Source organism: Motacilla alba, chromosome 1A, assembly GCF_015832195.1.
Source record: "Motacilla alba alba isolate MOTALB_02 chromosome 1A, Motacilla_alba_V1.0_pri, whole genome shotgun sequence".
NCBI lineage: Eukaryota > Metazoa > Chordata > Aves > Passeriformes > Motacillidae > Motacilla > Motacilla alba.
The window spans coordinates 50735426-50752066 of NC_052031.1; the positions used below are offsets into that span (position 1 = coordinate 50735426).

The window sequence follows — 16641 nt, forward strand, 5'->3', positions numbered from 1 at the left end:
GCCTGGGCAGCTCAGAAGCCTGCTACTCCTCAGTGAGTTATTGATTTTTGACCAGAATTGGTGTGTTACAAACACACACAGGATGCCCAGTGAGTTGCTTTCTTTGTTCCAAAGTAATCCCAGGAAATGATGATCTGATAAATGGGAAAGAAGGGCGACTGTGTTAAATGGAGCTCATCTTCACCTCATCTGAAAGGAGGCTTCCCACAGTGATGGCACCTCATGTGTCTGTGTTGGCAATTTCTCACATCCTACAAAGCTAATGCCTCAGGAAGTCCCGGTGAATTTTCTGTGCCAGCACTGTCGGTTCACTCTTCTGGTCCATCCCCCGACCCAAACCCGGGGCTGAGAATAAGGGTAGTGCACAGATCTTTGTGCCCAGCTTCCTGCACTGGTCCATATGTTCCTAAAGGCAGAGCAGACCAGCAAAGCCGTACAGAACAATCTGTGCTTACAGAAAGGAGCTGGGAGAATTGAAGAGGCTCTCAAGGGAGCAGGAAAAAAGTCCTAAATGTGGGAGGGAATCTTGGCAGAAATGAAAGGGGGGTTGTTGAGCAAAGCATGCACTGGCTCCAGATGCACAGAGCTTGCAATATGTTATGCTGAGAATCTGTGGGTGTGTTTATAAGACCTGCCACTAACTTGCAAGCACAAAGGATGTAGCCTCCTCTTATCAGAAAAATGTGGACTTCAGCCTTGCAGAAGAGGGAGAATGAATGTTTGGGTAACTTCACATTGGGTCTTCTTTCTGGTTGTGGCCTGACAGAATGATCCCAAAGTTTGCTGGACCAACTTTGGTTTCTGGCAGATAGAAGTGGTGTCTTTAATTGGGGCAGGCTATAAACGAGTTAGTTCCCCTGCAGTTCCCACAACAGAGCTACAGTGGGAATCTGGATGACTTTCTACAGCACTGGAAAAATCCCTTGCTCTTAACATCTCTTGGGCATACTAGAGAATTTCAAGCTAGTTTCACTTTGTCCTCAGCCAACTTCCTGAAATGAGAACCACAGGGCCACTTCATTTGAGCAAATATTTGGCCTTGATTACTGTAGCAGGCTGAGCCCAAAAACAAACAGCAGACATGGGATAAACTGAGAGGCACCATTAGTGGAGAAGAATCTCACACAGTAACCTCAGGAAAGGCAGCAAGCTGAAAGTAACCGTGGTTTCTTGGTTTTTTATAAGGAGGGTGTTAAAAAAAAGGGTGACTAAATTCATCCTGGAAGAGGGAAGTGAACATTCAGCTGGATGCCTTTTGTTTAGAGGTCCGTTAAAGGTGGCTGATGCTGAAAAGCAATTAAAACAATGAATAAATTTTGTGAAGTAGTTAAATGCTGTCAATCTTATGTGTTCTCTGAACCAAGGACAAGTCCTATTTTTGTTATAATACAATCACTCTGCTACTGAATTCTTGGTTCTGTGAAAACATGGCCCAGCCTGAGACCTACAGAAGGAAAATAGAAGCAAAGGTGGCAGAAAACTCTCCACAGGCCTACCTAATCGGAGTGAATTAAACAGTGTTTAGATGGATTTGTCAGTCTCTCTAAAGTGCATTTTCCTTATCAGTACCTCACCCAAGCCTGGCTTGTCATAAGCATGACAGGTGCAGGGTGACAGAAGGGCAGGATGCTGTTCTCCTTTCAACTTATCCTCTGCTAAGAGGAATGCCCTCAAGCCCTTCTGAACTCAGGAATCTGAAGCATTTCTTACCCCTCTGAGAAAGAGAAGGAAAAGGAGGTATTTGAGATGTTAATAAAGGCTCCTTAGCAATTGTTGAACCGGGGAGCTTGTTCAGGCAGACAAGCCTAAAATTTTGTACTTGCTGAATTATCACTGAAGGAGCTGAAGTATAACAGATGCTGTGAAAATGACTGTTTTCTTCAGGAAAAAAAACCACCAAACAAAACCAACCAACCAACAAAAAAAAATAATCGCACAGTTGCTGTGCTTTTTTAAAGGCAGGTAACAGGATGCTTTCTGCTGACATTTAGGACAAGTCTGGGTAAGCCCAAGGCAGGAAACTCAGATTCCTGAGTTCCAAAACTGAGTTTTGGGACAAAGATTCTTCTGCTGGATAGCTTGTATTCGTGTTGGCCCTTTTGTTGGCCCATACTGGGGTTGGATGCCAACTTTTCTGAATTTAAAGCTGACTAGAACATAGTGAGGAGGAAGAGAACAGGGCTAGAGGAACACAGTTTGGAAGAGGATATAATTAACTAAAAAATGTCTGTTGCTTAGCATTGTGGTTCCATTTAAATGGCAGAGGTACCTCTTGGATGTAAAGAGCTCTGGGCCATTATTCTTGGTATGTCAGATCAGGAATGTGGTGTCTGTAACCATGCCAAATGGAGCTGAATTCTCATCTCAGGGACTGGAGGAACTGACAAGCTCCAAGAAGACTTTTCCTTTGCCTTAGACAGAAGTTTTCATCTAGGTGTGTTTCTGAGGATATTTAATGACTTTAGTCAGAGCACAGCTGTTTGATAACCTGTTTCCTCAATAGGGTTCTTTCTACAGGATGGCATCATTTGCATTTTATTGAAAGAAGAGACTCTGGCATGTGATAAATATACTTACTGCACTACAGTGGTAGATAAGTGTGCCTCTGAATGGTATCCCAAATGACCACATGTATATAAATGGTTTCTTTTTCAGCAGCAGATCTTGAGAAAGTAAAAACATGTTCCTCTTTTACTAAAGTTGAAGCAAGAACTACAATGAGAGAGCAGGAGTTCAGCAGGTTGTTCACATGGAACTGTGTGGGTGGAGGGTTGGAGAGAGGTGAAAAATAGAATAAGTGTTTTAAATGCTAGAGTATGCCAGGTACATCTACTCCCTTCCTCCCCTGTCTTAGGGTGTACATTTATTTCCTTCTTAAATTTTCTCCATCAGCAAAGTCAATTAAAAAAGCTGCCGTCACGGTGCCTCAATTGTGCTGATGCATCTCTCTGAGGGCCTATAAACTAGATCAGTGAACTGATCTTTTTTTCTTGACCTTCTTTTTTTTTTTGCTGTTCTTCAGTGATCCAGTGTACAATATGACTTTTTAAACATTTTCACCATCACTGCTGGAGCAGTGGTAAGCTATGTCACAGCACTAAAACCAAATGTCTAGTGGGAGAATAGACAAGACCTGAAACCAGTTTTGCCGATGAAGAGGGCATGATGGAATTGCACCTTGACATGTGAAAGTGAGCCAATTAAGCCTTACCTTTTCTACAGCCATGCCAGAAGCTGGGTAGTTCTGCTAAGAGTAACATCATACTGTAAGAAAAGGACTGCTCTCCTTCTAACATCTGTTCCTGGCTGCTTCTGAGACAGGTTAGCCGGGACACATTTCACTTACTTGTTCTCTGACACACACACACCCCTCCCAGCCCTCAGGGGAAACATCATTTGCTTTCACTCCTTCCACATCTCTTAAGATGGCTTTCCACCTTTCACACTCTCACAGTTTGGATGTGGCATTTGATTTGGGAGGAGAACAATAAAGAATTGGTATAAAGGGAAAAGGAAGTTATGTGCTAATACGTGGTGCTTAAATTGCAGACAAATTTCAGGTTGCTCAGAGGCACAAAGTCCACAGACAGAGGTGACTTTCTTCTACAGACCTGCCTCCAGAGAGCCACTTCCTTTTACTACAACACCTGAAAAGGCTTCAAGTTCTCATCTGCATTTATAGCTGCTGCTTTGTATGGGTGTATCTATTAAAGCCACTTCAGAGCTGCTTCTCTAAAGAAATTCTAATTATGAATCTGCACTGAAACTACTAAGGTTTCAAGTTTTGCAAAAGCAGAGCTCTGCCTTCTTTGCAATACCAGATTGTGACATTCTCCAGATCTGTACATGTGTGGTTTCTGTCTAAAGCCACTGTGGTTAGAGTTTAGCAATGTGACTCCTTCCATGGAGTAAACACCTTTTTGTCTCTGTCACTCTTCTTGTTTCACTCCCTCCAGCTTGTCAGTAAGAAACTAGTTTTGGAAGAGGTTTTTTTTTCTGCCCCCCCAAAGCAAAATTAATTTGGCCACTTTTATCTGTTTGTCAGATACAAAAATCAAATGTCCCTACATTTATTGCTGATCGATGAAGTGCAGGCTTCTCCCAGCTTGCTGTTTGCCAACAATTTAAGCAAAGTTTGTTTGCAACAAACTTAAGACCAAACTTGGATTAGACCAGTGTAGGGGAAAACACTGTAGTTCAGCAAAGTGGCCCTTTGTCTGGTGTGTAAAAGCTGGCGAAGTATCTCTAGATGCTCACTGCCTCGTAGATTCATTTCCCTCTGGAAATATTACAGAGCCATTAATGTATCCCCATCAAACTGGTAAATCTGTTTGCTGTTTAGATGTTTTCCAGAATTCAGTGACCATTACAGGTTTGTTCTTCCAAATCATGCTGGCTTGCAAACACTGATGGAAAATATGAGTGAAGGTGATCAGAAAGATCCACATAAACATCCTATGAATTTGTAGAAAGTAACAGATGTATAAAATCAGTCTGATAGCTCTTTTAGTCACTCTTGTTTTTTTCTGAGGTGTGTCCCCTTTCCTGGGTAACTTCCTGCCAACAAAAACCTATTGCACTTGTTTTCAAGGTAATCAAGCTACAGAACACAGACATTTAAAATCTGACTTGCCTCAAGTATGGCACACCTACAAATCTGACCATGAGGGAAACACACACAGTTTTCTACAGAGGTGGGATACACTTTTTTGGAAGGAGGAGGATGGTGCAAACCTGTACCAGTCTTTGTTCTGAACTCAGTTTTTATGCTTTACTGATGAAGCCATCAAGAATGTTTTATATCAATTAAACAGGAGTGGGACCAAGTTCTTAGATTTATATTTAAAGAAAACAACAAAAGAGAAAAAAGTGCCAAACCTTAAGAAGGCAGTCCAGTCTGACCTTAGCCTTAAATCTGAGCATTAGGAAGGGCAGAGAACATACAAGAGTGTGAGAGACAGAGAAAAATGAAATAATTTAAACTACCAATAATATACACTCTTCAAAAATGACTTTGTGACAACCTTTTTATGTCTGCATTTCATGCTTCCAGTCATTATCTTTATTTCCAAAGTAACTATGTCTGTAAGTTCATGTTGCCTTTTGTACTTGCTTTCCTAGCTAAGATCTGCTACTTTTCCTCCTTTAAAAGCTCTGTTTAGACTTGATACTGACTGCTTTCCCTTGCTTACCTTTCCTTTCTCAGCCACGTAGCTGATGATGCAGCTTCTCATGTTCTTAAGAAGATTTTGATATATTTGGTTACCTCCACTATTTTCATTCTGCTTCATTTTTGTGGGAGAACTTAAAACCATGTTGTTCAGCTACTAAATATCTGTTCTATATATTGGTCACTTCTTTTCATGGCTCAATTTGAGCCGCTGGATTGACCATAGGATCATGGAATGGTTTGGGTTGGAAGGGACATTAAAGATCAGGCAGTTTCAACTCCCCTGACATCGGCAGGGACACTCCACTAGACCAGGTTACTCAGGACTCCATCCACTCTGTCCTTGAACACTTCGAGGGACAGGGCATCTACAGCTTCTCCAGGCAACCTCTGCCAGTGCCTCATCACCCTCACAGTAAATCCAAAGGTATCTGGTTATGTAGGTAGCTGTCTGTCACAATTCCAGCTTCCTTTCATTTTCTACCTTGAAGTACTAGCAAAGACCTACCCTGTATATTCCTTTCTCATGGCCAAATTAAATTCTCGTTTGTATTTTGCATCTGTATCTACATTTCTCACCTCTGCCTCTAACAGTGACACTTCTGTGTCCCTGATACTCAGCTGTACAATCACCTTTCAGTGATTTCTCCCACTGTCTTCTGTGTCTTGAGATAAAATTGTCTAGGGTGGTTTCCAAACTGCTGCAGTGAACCTTTCTAAGCCTTAAGTGTTTCTCTCAGACATGAAACGCTTACTATAGATACTTCTCCACTAACTTCTCTCTTTATTCAAGCCTCTTTAACTTCATTTGCCTCTTCTGCTTGTGGCTTTGATACTGCCACCAGTAAATTTGTCCTTGCATTTTCTGTCACTGGCACCTACATCTGCAAATGTTCCCTCCTTGCACAAAGTAGGAAGTCATAAAGGGAAGGACCCTTGCATTTCTACATGCTCATAAAGTGTGCAGTAAACCTTATCTGCTTTTCTGGATCTGACATATGGATTTAGATATGCTGTACTCTTTTCAGAAGGACTTTGGTCTCGCATCCTGGCTATTGCTTCCTCCTTTAGCTCATCCTGAAGTTCCACTTAATACAGGGAGGCAGAATTACACCCTTTTGTCTTTTCACACATCAGTGTTTCAGCCTGCCTTTTAAAATACATTTCAGGCCTCTCTGACTACGTGCACTAGCTGTTCAAAGACCTCAGCAGCATCAGGGGCTGCTTACACTCATGCTTCTGCCAGCCTCACTTTTGTCCCTTAGTGTCCAGTGAAAGGAAACAAGATCCTTCACCTTCCTGGGTGAAGGATCTGGAGGAAAAGTCTCATGAGAAGCCAAGGAACCGGCAGTTGTTGAGCCCAGAAAAAAGTAGGCTCAGGGGAGATCTTACCAATCTCTACAACTGCCTGAAAGGAGGCTGTAGCCAGGTGGGGGTCAGTCTCCTCTCCCAGGCAACCAGTGACAGGGTGAGATCATGGCCTCAAGCTGAGCCAGGCTGGACATTAGAAGGAATTTTTTCACATAAGGTGATTAGACATGGGAATGGGCTGCCCAGAGTGGTGGGGGAGTCACCATTCCTGTAAGGAAAGACTGAATATGGCACTCAGTGCAATGGTGTGGTGGTGTTCAGTCATAGGTTGGACTCGATGTCAGAGACCTTTTCCAACCTAATTGACTCAGAGAAACAAAACTTTGACCGACATCTTCCTGCTGCAAGTATTTTGCATTACAACAAGGCTGAGTGGGAACCTCTTGGCCGGGGCACCCCCAACCCCAACCCCATCTCTGAGGATTTCTGGCACGGCCTGGGGCAGCGGGGCCGCAGCCCATCGCCCCCCGGAGCCCTACGCCCTACTCCCTGCTCCCTACTCCCTGCTCCCGGCCCCGGCCGCACCCGCTGCCCTCGGGAGCACCAAAGGCCGGCGCGGGGCATTGTGGGGCTGCCGCGGCGTGGGCAGTAATGGGGGCAGCTCGGCCGGGTTCGACCCGAGCGGATCGGAGCGGGGGAGCCCTACCCGACCCCGCAGCCGGCGAGGTGGGAGCCCTCGGCGCCCCCGAAGCCCCGCAGCCACCGCCGCCGCCGCCGCTCCCCGCCCGAGCGGCCGCGGTGCCGGGCTGGGCTGAGCTGGGCGGGGCGGGGCCGGGCGGGGCGCACGGGCTTTGCTAACGGCTCAACGGCTTCCTCAGCCTCCGCACACCTCGGCCACTCTGATTGGTCCTGGTGGCCGTCAATCTTCGAGAGCGGCGGCACCATTGGCGGGCAGCGGCGTGGGGGGCGGGGCGGCCCCGCCCGGGCGGGCGGGCGGCTCAGCAGAGCCGGTGAGCGAGCGGCGGTCGCGGTGCCGCGGGAGGAGCCGCAGCCGGAGGACGCCGCACTCTTGCCGAGAGGAGCGCAGCCGCCGCCGCGGCGTTTCCTTCCCTCCACCGTAGCCAGGCTCAGGTGAAGCCGGTCGGGCGGGGCGGTGGGCGCGGGAGGCTCCGGTTTTCCCCCCCTGGCGCTGCGCTTTCCTCCCTCCCTCGCCGGGTTTGGCGCCTCTTTGTCCGGCCGGGCGAGAAGGCTCCCGCTGTCCCGCCGCTCTGCCGCTCCGTCCCCGTGGGTCCCGGGTGCTGGTGTGCTCCCCGTGTCCCCCCTGTGCTCCGGGGCCGTGCGTGGCCGCGGAGTTGCCGCTCTGCTCCCCGCACGCCCCGCGAACCGGCCTCCCGCAGGTGGGGTGGGCGACTGGCGCTCTTTGCCGCCGGACCCGGCTCCTTGCACTCCCTCTTTCCCTCCGCTGGCCGGCCCGCGGGGGCAGCGGGCAGGGGCCGCCGGGCAGCTGTCAGGGCTGCAGCCTGAGTCACGGGCTGACAGCCCTCCTGCAGACACTGCCATGGGCTTGGCTTCCGCCCGCCCGCCCGCCCGGCTCCACTTCCTCGTTCGGTTTGGGCCAGGAGAGAGGGAGGGAGGGAGGAGGGAGTGACAGGGCAAGATGAAGCTTGCACTGAGAGCTCTTGCAGATAGCTTGTGCTTTCAGGCATCACCTCCAACCGAGTAGTAAAAGTTCTCCGGCTTTGAGTGGTATCTTTACCAACTTGTCCTTGGTAGGTGTGGAAAGTAACAAGTTTCATAGCCCCCGAGCGTGGTGCCTGCCCAGGAAGTTTAATGAGAATTGCTCCTAATTTGCCTAAACACAGGGTGAAATGAGTTTTAAAAGAACAACACGCTTCTGGTACTAAAAGGGGATTTTTCAGAAGTAAACTGTATTGGTCAGCAAACTCTGCATGCAGTGACTCCATAATTCCTCTTTCTTTTCCTCCTTACAATTCCTTTCCTTCTTTTTTCTTTTTTTTTTTTTTCCTCTTGAAGCACTGTTTGTACTCTTGATCTTTCTTCTGTAGGTTTTTCTGCCGTATCCTGTCACGATGTCCTGAGCCACACTCCATCAGAGTGGACTAAGAACCTAAGCTTTTTTTATAACTGGGCAGGTCTTCCCAAACAGAGTAATCTCTCAAACAATGCATTAAAAAAATATACTTCAAACTTGTAAAGATACTGTAGTAGTCTGCAGGCCAAGGTCCATTTATAATTTGCCTGCTGTAAGGAAATACAAGGTAACTTATATGGAGACTGTTGAACCGTGGATTGAAAGATTAAATTACACATTCTTGACTCTTGTATACATCTCCTGTTCAGGAGGCTAGGTATGGTAAAGTTTTAACTCCAAAGTAACAACTCTCTAATCAGTTACTGCCTGTTTAAAATGCTTTTGAAATTAGTCACTAGGTCATGACGTGACTAAGTTCACTTATTGATGGCATTCCAACAAAAATGGCAGCAAAAATCATGGTGCAGATATGTATTGACTCACAGATGCACTGTCTACATCTGTAGTGCTCTCACAAGGTTTCAGTGAGATAAACTAATATTTTTATTAACTAGAAAGTTGTAATGAGGGGAAAGCAATTGATAAATGTAAATGGCACAGAAGTGTTTTGAAGTTGTTAATCACAATTTCCCAAACTGTATAAACACAAGACTTCATGCTAATCTGACCTTGTGAAAATAACTACAAGGAAATCATTCAACAGTTCTGTGGTGCTCCATATCAGGTGGAACTGCTGAAATTACGTGTTCCATTTCTTGGTAGCTTTATTTATTGCACTTATTCATACTGTGTGCACTGTCTTCATGGAGGTGGACAGGCAAAATTTTCTATAACACTGAAGTAAAAGCAAAATTGATAATAGGGGGTAAAAATGGGGATCTGAACTTCTTTACTGACCTGAAACATCCAAGTGAGTGTGACTGGCACCAGGCGGGTGAGTGGTGTGGCTCTTTTTGGAATCTGGTGTTATCTTTTGGATGCTTGACTTGTATACCCAGGGTCTGACTTAGGAAGATCTCTGGAGGAGCGTTATTGACCTCTGGAAAAGAGTTTGTGCTGCTGAGTAGCCTGTGTCTGTTTCAGTATAAACAGGAGGACTTAATTAGTCAGGTTCTGTCTGCCCCAAAAGAATGAGTGGAGAAACTGAAGTTCTTTTATTGGCCTTTGCATAGATTGTTAGGCTATTTCTACTGTGGTCCTGGGTTGGTAAAGAATAAGATTTTTTCATTATTTCCTCTGGGTAGATTTTGATGTGTTTCAGAATGTTTTAAGAAGACAAATAGCTTGTGAGAGCTGCACCATAATCTTTTAAATGAATCTAATGAAAAAGTAGTAATAATAATGAAAATAGAAACAACCTTGTCCAGTAAAATCATAGGAAAGAGAACAGAAATATATTTCACTTAGGAAGCTAAAATAATCTTTGTTTTCCAGCATATTATTTGGATATTTTGCAAAATGTTGGACAGTGTGTAGCTGGTGGTAGCTCTAATACTCATCTTCAAGTTGAAAACTGCCTTGCAGTTGGATGCCACAGGTGCTTAAGTCTCTTTGCAACATTACTTAGCACTAAAAATGTATCTACTACAAATGCGAGACTTGCATTTACCGCTTCAACAAACTATCTTGAAAACACGAACCATTATTATCTTGGAAGGTCTTTAAAAATAGTGTACTGTCTGTTTTCATGTAATAATTCACAGGTTGGTTGTGTCAGGCTATTCACATGCAGGTACGAGGGAGTGCATGTATATCAGCTACTACTGGCTTTGTGAAAATACACTTCGGTTGTACTGGGAGATCAGTCTGTCTATGTCCAAATTTCAGATTTGGTTCTGCTAATTTGCAGAACAAAGGAGACAGGACACGTGTCAGAGGTATTGTGATTTCTGAGCTGATTCTTCTCAGTCTTACGCTTCCACCCCATCCCTCGGCCTGTGTCTTGCCCAGATTGATGTCGCTTATGGATTAGTGTGACTGTAATAGGGTGAGATTATAAGAGGGCCCATGGGAGGTACAGGAACTCATCTAATTAATGCAAGGTTTACTGAAAGGGGAAGTCAAAGCTAAGGTTGTGTTATCCCCCACAGTACATCTGCTTTTTTGTGTGGTAGCTTTGGGTTATTGGGTAACATGCTGAAACTAACTGATGACTAGAGTGTATTTTAGAGGCTCAGAATTAGTGTGCATGTCTATTAAAAAGTGTCCAAAACATTAATCCTCGGTGTATGATTTAATGTATTTTTGTTTGACTTAATAGTGCACTCAGTGCCCTCTAACGTAATTTTTTTTCTTTGATTTCTTGTGTAAATATCTTGTTACTCTTTGCTTTCTTAGTTTATAATTGAGGCAGAGCTGTTTGCATTTTAAGTAGAGAAATTGTGTGCCTGACATTAAGTCTTCTGTGGGTTGGAACAGAACTATAGTAGCAGAGGATTGCCTACAGCAGCATTGTTTTTGCTGGCAGTTGCTCTAACTTAATGGTGGCTTGGTGACCTTGTACCTTAAATTTCTTTTCAGTTTAACCACACCATGGTTCTAATTGAGTTTTCTAGTGTAGAAAGAGATGGAAACTAGCAACCTGATTTTAACAGAGTATGCTGAAGCAAAAACACAATTGCAACTTCTGCCCTGGAAGCTAATGCAAATGGGTGTTGTCCAACTAAATGAAATGCATCAATTTACAAGTTCATCTTAATTATGGTTTATCCGCTTCGCTTTTTTCTGCAGTGGCTGTGAGAACTTGTTCGGAGTACTTGAAGTAATAATCTCAACACTGATTCGTATTGTAGTCCTAGGCCTCTATAGTGGTTGAACAGCTTCTGACCTCACTCTAGCCCAGCTGTGTTCAGCATAATGGGTTAGTCCCTATTTTCAATTAATGGTCCTTTGGCCTGTTACTGTTCGTCACAATATGTTGCCTTTCTGAGCATCCTGAAGAGTCTAGAGAAACACTCGTGTCTGCACTTTTCTGGTGATGGAGCTGTGGTTGATTTCGTTGTGTGATACTTCAGGAGCTAGTACTGCTAAGTCATGTTCTTTTTAACCATAGCGAAAGGGGAGCTGGAAAATTGATCCGGCATACTTTGTCTACTGTAAATTTTTTCTTGTAGAAGTATTACAAATGTATTGCTGCTGGTTGCAGAGAGGTATAATGAAATGTAATGCTGTATGCTGTGTCTTGACTCCATGACCTACTTATGAAATTTATACCTCTAGAGTTTTGTACTTAGGGTTTGGATTCTGCTTGTCTTCATGACTAGAAGTACAAATTTCTCTTAATGCATGTATGCTGACTTTACTGACAGCAGTAAATAAAACCACATGGGTAAGTGACTTCAGTAAACTCAGGCTAATAATTAATATGTTAAGGGAAATTTAACTTGAAAATCTGTATCATGAAGTCTTCTTAACTGATGAATACTTCCATTCATCAAGAGCTACCATTTTAATGAGTCTCGGCAGGAAATCCATTGTGATATATGCCTCTGCGCAGAACTGGAGTTCTGATTTGCGTGACAGCAAAGCGGGCGTTCAGACTTGTAAGAAAAAAGGTTTAGAGAAATTTTACAGCTCTATTTTGTCAGTTGTGTGCAGTCAGAAGGTTTTTTTTTATTTCCTGCTGGGCAGCTTCCTGTTTAAAATCCAAGACTTGAAGTAAACTATTACAAGAGCTTGCTTTGCTTTTTATTGTTTGTAGTGATGAGAGTACACTCACCTGTGTTTTTCCTTTAAGCTCAAGATTTGACCAGTTCATTTGAATTTAGACTCTTTTACTCAACCTTGGAGGTACAGTAGATTTGACTTTGGTTAAAGTTGGTTATGGTCAACAACCAACCCAGTTTTAGTAACAGAATTGTTTTGAATGTTCAAGAAAAAAAAAGGAAATCTACAGCCTAAAAATTTAGTTGCTTCTGTTTTTTTCCAAATGTGACTGACTTAACAGAATAGTAGTATCAGTTTGTAGGTCAATTGTTAGTGAGTAAGTTCTTTTTGACAGGGACTGTTACATGTAGGTCTGCTTGCCATTTAGTGCGAGAGATTCCAGTCTTTCTGTGCCAGAATTGATAAAATTAGTTATTTTGAAATGTGTGAACAAAGTAATTTTCATTGATGTGCTATCAATTTAAGAAAAATAAACCTTATTTTAGGATTTAGACATACTTGAACAGGTATAGGGTGTTTAGATGAAAGAACTTCACATGAAATAGTGAATGTAAATCTGAAATCAAACCAGTGAACTGGATTAGAAAGAAAAAGCACTTGAAACTAGTTGGTTTATGTGGTAAATTGATTTCAGCACCTTTTTTAAAGTGTAGATTTAAAAAAATAATCTCAGCCTTCTGTTTTGGCTATATCAGTCATAGTTAAAAATGTAGAGGAAGGTATTGACATTTTGCTTTCGGTTTTTTGAGTGGTTGTGAGGATGGATAGTTGTGTGTTTTAACAGTGAGTGGAACAGGTCAGAAGGGGAGGATTTGATATGAAGATAACCAGAAACAGCAATTTAATTTGTAAATTCTTCATTGTGGTAACTGTCTAGAAAACAACTTTACTTTTTGCTTGTAAATGCATATGAGGTAGTCTAAGAAATATTTCTTTTGTATTAGTGGAATTTTATTTTTTTAACAGAATGCCACTTAAATATATTTTGTTCTTCATAGTTGTGGTTCAGACATCACTTTTTTCCCATTGTTCAGAGATAGAAATGATTTTATCCCTTTCTGACATGAAGTGTAATGTATTCAGACTTCTCAGAATTGTTTAAATAAATGGAAGTATGGATGCAGATATACAGTAGACTACCTAAAATAGTTAAATAATTGGATTCTTGAAACTGCTGTGTTTCAAGTGTATGTGTCTGCATACTGACCAAGTAAATCTTCTTTCTTAGAGGAGCATAAATACCAAATAAGATTTCTCTACAAGCACAAAAACTCTTTAAATTGCGACTTAAGATTTGTGTCTTAACCCAGACAATAAAAGCTAAGCGAACTGGTTTATGTTGCAGTATGAATCTTTACAGCAGACACTAAAGTCTGTGACATTTCATTACACAGTAAATTATTGTGAATTGTTTAATGGCCCTTTCCAAGTTTAATGCAGTATATGATGGGAAAAGTAAAATGAGAAGACACAAATGTGATGAGAAAGATGTATTAGTCATAAAGGAAGGATTGCCAATTTATTAGGCAAGTTAATGTAACTTCTAAAAGCTATCTACATTGCCTATGTAGCACTGACATATACATGTGCAAAATCAGTTTATCTTCTTCTTGCACATGGTGGGAGATAATCTGTTATGTGGCAAATCCTAATTTTTTTCATAATGGGCAGAACTGTAAAAATAAATTTTAATTCTTTAGTGCTCAAAAATTTGGTGTAGATTTAAGTGATAAATATCACCATGTTGTATTATTGCTGATTCTGTCAGGAAAAAGTGCAGCTGCAGTAGTGGTTCAGCTCTTGCTCATGTAGATAAGGAGAAGAATATCGGAGAGTCACAGAACTGTTTGGGTTGGAAGGGACCTTAAAGATCATTTTGTTCCAATCCCCTGCCATGAGGGACACCTTTTACTAGGCCAGCTTGCTCAGAGTGCCATCCAACCTGGCCTTGAACACTTCCAGGGATGAGGCATCCACAACTTCTTTGGGTACCCTGTTCCAGTGGCTCGCCACCACAGCACTGCTGTGTATATGATTGTGGACAATGTTGTTAACTATGGTGGAAACACACAAAACAGTTTGGCTGTTCTGTGGTCAGCGTTTCCTTATGTTGTTTTTTACCCTTTTAGGGCAGAAAGCAAAACTTTATTGGAAAGTTTCAAATTATATTTGCTTCTTTGTATGGAAACCATGGAATGCCATATCAGTCACCTGTCAAAAGGAGATAGTTTTCTTTTTTTTCCAAAAAAGTATTTTCTAGTATTGCCAGAATATAGAAAATTTTATATGCCGTATAGCCATGATGGTGATAGTCCAGACTAACTTCAAGTGCCCTTGCTTTTACTCATTTGAGATTGAAAGATGAGTCCTTTCTTCTCCTCTAACACAAAAATCAGTGTTTCAGGAGATCCAGACAGGAGGGCACGGTTGGGTGAATTCTAAAATTAGCCATGCCTAGTGCTATTCCTTTTTAAAGACTGATATATTTGCCAATGAGAGAAGAAAGCACAGGTCAGGGAGGGAGCAAGCTAACCAGAAGACAAACTTGAGTGTTCCTTGTGTGCTCTACTGCACCACAAGCTTTCTGTAGAACAATGCATATAATGGATAGCTAAGAGGCTGTGCCAGACCTTGAATGCAATAGGGAAATGCCACAATCTGGATTTTCAGTTTGTCTTGAACATGACATTTATGAGCGTAAGTATTTATAAAACAAGTACAAATATAATACAAATAAAAATTTAAAAACCACAAATACTTTCAACCTGGCCTCCCTACACATCCTGGAACTTAAAGGCTATGTAGCTTCTTCTTCTTTGTGTAAGAGTTGCTGTGTTCTCATGTCCAGAAAAAGTCATTCTTCAGACCTCTACCTCAGACATCACGGACATAAATAAACAGAGATGCAGGTCTTCTTATTGAACTGTTACGCATTGCTGGAAGGGTTGAGAATCCAACTTGGACCCTGTAGAGGTGGTACACTTCTCTTTGCCAGGATTTTTGCCTGCCATCCCCATAGCTGCTGTAAATGTGCAGCAGAATCATTTGAAACAAGAATAAAAATACGAGATGTAGCAGAAGGCTGCTTGTACACAGTCCTAGTTTGGCGCAGTAGGCTGAGCTGAAAGTGTCTAGAGAAACTTCTGCAAAGTAAAAATAATACTTTTAAAATTATTTACTGGACATATTAACACTTATGCTTTGTTCTTTTTATTATGAGCTGGAAGATGATTAGTAGTCTTGATGCTGAGATCAAACCAATTTGTCAGTTAATGTTAGCAAGAATAATTGTTCCTGTAAGATGCCTTAATCTTGGCCATGTAAATGGTAAATATTTGCATCTAAAAGGATGAACCAGCACTGTATTTTTTGCCTCTGTGTTTAGATGTAGTTGTTTTATTCCTTGTTAGGTCTTGCAGTGAATTGAAACCCAGCGTGGCATTGGCAAAGATGACAGAGAGTGCTAATTGATGTATGTAGAGCTACCTTACACAGTGCCTCAGAGTTCTTGGCAGATACGTTTTTAGCCTTAAATCAGAATATTAGGGAAGAGATGAAAAGTGACCCCGAGGTAACAAAGGTTAAAACTTTCTAAGCTCTTCCCCCCTGTCTCATGCAATGTCCTTAGGGAACTCTGCATGCCTGATCAGAACTTATGCAGGCCATTATGCCTCCTGAAAACAAGTCTTCCAGCAAAACAGCTTGAACAGCAGGGATGGGCTGCAATTCTCTGAACTACAGCTGTCTCCTTAAGTGGGATTACTTTGCTGAGTGGTCACGAAGAATGTGTTCTCCCCCTGGAATGTTTTCCTTGTGGGCACACTGTCTCTGTAAGAGGAATTCTCTCCTCTGCTGAGAAGGCATGTACTGTACTCCACTAATGAGAAACAACAGTTGCAGAAAGTGTATTATGCAGGATTGTAAACTTTGAATATTTATTCAAAGTGAATGGGGTTGGGTGGCAGCCAGCCTAGCTTTGTCATGCTAAAGACTGGACTTGAAATCAACAGAAGGTTACCCTCCCCCTCCCTAAACCACTGTTTGGTGTGTTTAAACAGCATGCACAGGCTTCATAGAGCTGATTAACTGTATTGGTGCCATCTACATGGTAGTGTAGTAGTCTTTATGTCTCCCTGAACTCATAAGGTGCAATTAAAATAGAGGCAAGCGTACCCTCCCTAGCATTAACTTAGGGAAGCTATGCCTGGCTTTATTTGTCTGTAACCTACAGTGGTTAATTACTGCATGCAGTGTGGTTGCCCAAGATGGTTCCTGTGCTTCTGTAGCCCGTGGTGAAGCCTACTTTACTATCCTGTTTTCAGTCTTTGGTACCCAAAACCAGCCTCTTCAGATTGGCATTAATATTTGTTAAATGCACATATGCCATGCTTGTGGGACTGTTCTCACAGTCCTACTGTATTTGAACCCAGTGGAAAGAAAA

General features: G+C 42.6%; 1 protein-coding gene across 1 annotated transcript in view; it reads left to right on the forward strand.

Moving 5' to 3' along the window:
* Positions 1–7456: 7456 nt before the first annotated feature.
* Positions 7457–16641, forward strand: part of MYH9 (myosin heavy chain 9) — a 70996-nt gene continuing 61811 nt past the window's right edge. Inside the window, exon 1 of the mRNA XM_038153291.1 lies at positions 7457–7612. The gene's annotated coding sequence lies outside the window, so the exon portion shown is untranslated. The remainder of the gene's footprint in view (positions 7613–16641) is intronic.